The sequence below is a fragment of the Pinus tabuliformis genome, chromosome 2_1 (assembly GCF_031772625.1).
Source record: "Pinus tabuliformis cultivar Carrire ecotype Pingquan chromosome 2_1, CPIR1, whole genome shotgun sequence".
In the NCBI taxonomy this organism is placed as follows: Eukaryota; Viridiplantae; Streptophyta; class Pinopsida; order Pinales; family Pinaceae; genus Pinus; species Pinus tabuliformis.
The window spans coordinates 667,680,291-667,686,058 of NC_142299.1; the positions used below are offsets into that span (position 1 = coordinate 667,680,291).

General features: G+C 42.3%; 1 pseudogene; it reads right to left on the bottom strand.

The window, feature by feature from the left end:
• Positions 1-2,050: 2,050 nt before the first annotated feature.
• On the bottom strand, positions 2,051-3,920 carry LOC149202368 (uncharacterized; annotated as a pseudogene).
• Positions 3,921-5,768: the final 1,848 nt, after the last annotated feature.

The following is a 5,768-nucleotide window of genomic DNA, read 5'->3' on the forward strand; positions in this document are numbered from 1 at the left end:
GAGTAAGGTGAGGGGGAAAACCTTAATAGGCACGTCAGAGATACAATAACTACTTCTCTGCTGGAACAACATCTTCTACTCTCAATAAGTCGGGATCCCTCTACCGCCTCTGAAATGAATAAGTGCTATGCACGGTGAAAAAAAAATGAAAAGTCAAAAAATCCAAAATGAAAATGAATAAGGCGAAAGAAGAGAAAGGCTTCCTGCGCAGGGAGGTGATGTAAGTAACTTCGCCAGGGTACTAACCAGGCTCGTTGGCAGCGAAGCCATGCTTGTGTTCCTATGTGACTCCACCGGGGTACTGTCCAGGCCTGCTAGCAATGGAGCAACGCTAGAGATGAAACTAAGACTCTGACGACTATAATGCTTGTGCACCTATATACCCCTCAACCCAAATCGAAACAACTATGTTTCCTTGGCTTGTAATGTGTGTCAATCGACCAAGATTCTAGTATATGCTACATATCACATCAAACTAGTGTGAAGCCAAGATGAGCTAAGAACTGAACAATACTTCTAGAGGTGTTAGACTCGTTTTTCATGAATAAGGTCCATTCAGAGAGCTGGAGTTCTACCAGTGTGTCGCCAAGTGTTGTAGCAGCTACAACCACCCTCCAAAATTTTTCCTTAGCCTGTTTCGGAGCCTCCCCTACCAACCTTACACAGCAATTTGTCTTACTTCGTCAAGTACTCAAGCTTCAGAGCTTTCCTCACATAAAGGCAGCCTGTCGATCACAGTTGATCCATTTCCCTCGCAAGCTGCTCATCCGAAATTGGTCCAGCTTGTTATCACAAAATCAAGCACTGAAGGCTGCTAATCAGTCAGACTCTGTGTAACTATTTCAAACCAGACTTTTGACTAAGGCTTAGCCTCCTTAGCCTGAGAGGGCTCTCTCAAAGGGTTATTGATTTTAAATATTGATGAGATGGCTAACTCTTGCAAAGTAAATTTAACATATAAATTGGCTGGACAGACCTTACAAAGATTTCCATTGGGCTCATGGAGTTAATCATCATTTCAGCAAACTATAAAACCACTCATTCATAGAAGTCAGGGCATGTAATGTTTAAACACTCAAGACACCTCTCAAATAAACCTCAACTTACAAATACACACAGGAAATCAGAGCAGCAGAGTGAATTCTGAGTGATTGTGTATCTATAAAGCTGTAAAACATAAAGGATAAAACAAAACCACATATATCTTGAGCATCTGAAACAATGTATGAATCCTGAGAAGAAAAAGCAGTCATTTGTATTACTGAAAATGAGTTTGTACACAAGCCAAAATAACACTCTATTTCTCAAATATCCAACCCTCATTACATCCAAGTTTCATCTATATATAGAAACATATCTTTAACTACTTTGAGCTTCCTCCTCCAGCATGAGGGGAGCTCGATGACTACCACTAATTACCCCTATCCACTATTGAACTAACTCATTAAATACAATAAGTGCTAAACTGGAATTTTAAAGAGTCCTAATTTATTTATAACTCTAATTCTATCCTCCTCGTAGAATGATTCTTTCTTGTTCTCTGACACCTGTCTCCTTTCAGTTTGGCCAAGATGGCTGAGAGGAAGATTCAATGTTCCATGCTAGCTTAGGATGCTGAATGCTTTGATGGTTTAGTAATGTTAGGAGAAAACCCCTGTTTTTCCGGTTCCAGTCTTCCACCACTTATTCAAAAATGCAGCAGCCTGTCTCCAGCTCTTTAATAGCCCAAGAATATAGAGCATCACCATGTTCCTGATGTGCTGGAGGCTTCTTTGATGGACATGTGTGCCAACCAAAACTACCCGTATGCAGCTTCTTCCAAACCCTAATGACCGGTAATAAAGTGCCTTTATAATCAAAACTTTAACTTTAGCCAAAACATTACACTTTTACAAAGGTACACCTGTCATCATTTGAATGGCTATGCTATCTTCATTTGGTCTCCTAAATGTCCCTCAGACGTTTCCTTTGAAAATTTCTGATCATCCTATCAAACTGTTTACCTGTATTAAAAACAGCACCTACAGTAGTTTCGCAGTTTCGTAGAGCGCTACGAAACTGCTGAACTATTTGAAACAGCTTGCTCTTCATCAAGATTTGCAGCATCTACTGTCGTGTATTTTCCAAGTACTTCTTGCTTTTGTCTCCAACAATACCAATACATTAACAAAGCTGAGGCAATTACTGTTACACCTGCAGCAACACCAAAGAGCACTAATCCATGTTGCTGGAACCATGTCCTTTTCGAAGATGGCAAAATCTTCCAGCTCAATAGATGGTAAGTTCCAAAGGCATCACGAAGATGAACTTGATGTCCATTTAAAAGGGAGATGATTGTCTCTGCAGTACTGTTTGTCATATGATTACTAGTGTCAGCTGGCAAAACGGCACATTCAATTTGTAATGTATCTCCTCTGTTGCTGACATTCAGAATATTAACCTGTGTTTGCTGATCAACAGCAACTTCCAGCTTCCGTGCCATATCTTCTTTGAATTCAGTCACAAGGGACCCGGAAGCCTTAGGATTAACAGTCATGGACATGTATAGTTCTATTCCTCCAATTTCCCCATACACTCCTTCGTTTACTGCTGATGGAGGTAAAGCAGGTGGCCAAACATCCATGCTATCACTAGAATTCTTTTTTCCAGTGTGTGACTTTGCAGGTACTGGTGGTATACTATCACTTGAATTTTTTCCTTCAGAGTTTGACTTTGCAAGCGGCGGATGTACAGCTGCCTGTAATCTCTCCCATAGTTCAGAACAATTAGTCCTCCAAAATCCTATCTTTTCATTGGCCCGATCATAGGTTACGAGCATGTTGCGGACCACAATACCACCAAGAAGAGTAGTGGGATCTTTTCCATTTTGGAAAATTCCCAGGCAGTAAGTACCATGCATTTTGGAATGCCGGAATATGTAATTTTAAGGAGCCAATTGAACTTTTTGGCCATTACCAAGTAGCAAATCAATTTGTGGAAAATGTTTGCTGAGCTGTGAAACATCTCTTCCAGCACCAGAAAAGCAAATGTCAGGATATGATGGGTCTGGACCATAAATTCTCTTGAGCGAATGAAGATGCTTTATCACAGTATCTCTGAAGGCTACAAAAGTTGTTTCTGGTAGGTAAGCATATGTAGTTCCACTATCCCAGACAGTACCATATCTATTGTTGAATACTTGAGGATCCAAGGGCAGTGGATTACCAGCGACGCTTATTCCTTTCAGATATATATTGTAATATGGACTGTTTCCATCCCCACACTGCGATTTGGATTTGATGTGGAGAACACCATGTCTGGAATCTCTCCCATCATAACATAAAGAGGACGAATCGGCTATCACACCATGCTGAACAAGTTGATCCATGATGCTAAGCTGACCGCGGCCAAGCCCCATAATTCCATCTGCATGTTGATGATAGAGGTCACCAGTTTCCAAATTTTCACACCCAAACACTGCACGTTGTGGCGGAAGTGCACTATCAACACCAAAAGACAACATATCCTCTCCAAGTACACCGCTGATACTTTAAATATGCAAAAATAACTTGAGGCGGAGCTGACCATCTTGTATTTGGAGGAGTAAATTCTGGATCATACTGCAACAGTTTGATTAAGGTGGAATGACCTTGACTAATACGACCACTTTTCCGGCAAAGAGAAGCAAATTTCGACCATGTGTCTATGTCCTTTGTCGGTGGAAGAACTAATGCACGATAATCTATTGAAGCCTCCGTTACAGATGGCTGTGCACTCATGTAAGACTCCTCGGAAAGCATATGATGTGGTAATTGACGGGAATCTATAGCAGGTGAACTTTCAGGATCTTGAAAACTGAATTCCATACTCAACTCCGACCGACTCTCTGCATGATTAGAAACAGGGTGATCCTTTCCACGAGTACATGTATCATTCAGCATAAGGTCTTCATGTCTTCACGGCAGTGGGTCCACAAAAGAAACGAAGGTGGATGGCCAACCGATATCTATTTGCGCCATGATAAACCAAAACTTTAATGCTTCCTTCCGCAATGAACCGAGCAATCTCGTTCCTCCATTGAATAACAGCTACCATGGGACAAACAACAAGGGTGCCTTTAACCTGAGGTAGTACCTTGCAATCACTAAAACTGTCACCTTCTCAGCAACAACTGCAACATGTGTCAGTATCACAACACCTACTCGATCTAAAACACAGCAGATTCTGATAAGTATGAAAGCTGGGTGAAAATGGCTATGGATTCGAAAAAATCCCCAATTTCGTAGCGCAGCCAGTGCAAAATATGAATTATGCGCTACGAAATCACCTAAAAGATGTTGCGCTGCAAAACTGATAAAGGGATCTATGCGCTGCGAAACTGCTGAAAAGGATTTAGGTGCTTTACCATCAAACAAATGTAAGACATTTGGCATTGAAATTTTGTCAGTGATAACACAGCTGAAGGCTAACCAACTTCCCAGTGAAATTTGTGCATTTCTGGAGGGCAACCAACCTTCCCTCCACGAATTGCGCAATTCCCTCTGACAACCTATTGGGCTCCAGGATTGCGCAATCCTGCCAACAAACCCTCCCAGCAGGATTTGCGCAATTTTTCCCATCAACAGGTTGTTCAGCCCAAGATTTGTTCAAGTTTGGGCAGAAATCAGCTGCTAGGCCCAAAAATTACACAATCCCCTTAGGAAGTTAGCCCAGCTTACAGTCAGAAATGTGCATTTTTCTCCAGAAGTCAAGCAGTCGCTTGCATGTGCAGCTGAGTTGACATGTTCCCTCCGAGACCGAGCAAAACAGACTTGCATGCATAGGCTACTTCTCCCAAGGCAACATGAAAAGGCATCCCTTTTTTCAAGGATCTATGTTTAGAAGTTGGAGGTTACATGCAAGGAGTAATTCCGAAACCTCCCTCCAAGTGTCGCTTCCCCTAGATTTGTGGCATGTGTGTCACAACCTTGATGTTATCAAAACTCATCAACCGGATGTTGCAGAGCTCATTCCTCACATCAACCTTGTAGCTCTGACATCCCACATCACATCTAGGAGCAGTCGACACATTCAACTCTGTTGTTTTGGGGTAAGCTCGCTTCACATGCCTTGTGCTACATTTCTGTCGCTTTTTGTGTATTTGCTTGTGTGAGTGTTTCTTGCTTGATTTCTTTAAACACCTGTTGCCATTTACATGTATTCTAGATTGTCCTAGCTCTGTTTCAATTTTCATTTCTATCTCACTGTTGTCGCATGCATGAAACTGTTTTGCATAGACGTTCGCCCAACCAGCGAACGACCTCACCCACATGCATGTTGATCTATTTTCTCAATCTTCCATTCATATTTTGCATGCATTATTTATCACTTCTGCTATCACTTAGTATTGCCATGTATTTCATCGACTTACTTGCTTTCAGTTGCCCATCGACGAGTCGGGCCAACCTTGGCCTGGTCTCTGCCTTCACCAAGGCTGCATTGCGTAATCTGGAGAAGGAAGGCTCACCTTCCTCTCCAGATTTGTGCATTCTGGCCCAACACTGGCCTCCTGGACTAAATTGCACATTTCTAGAGGTCAGTGGCTGCTTGGCCCAAAAATTTCTACAAATTTGTCCCTAGGCCAGCATTCTTTCCCAGCTGGAATCGCACATTGCGCAATCCCAATAGCCAACTGCCCAACTGGATTGCGCATTTTTGCAGTTCGAGCAGTCAATCAGTCTCCCAATAGCCTCGACCGTGCCTTTTGCAATCTTGACAGTCAGTCTCCTGACCTCCCAGCCGAAATTGTG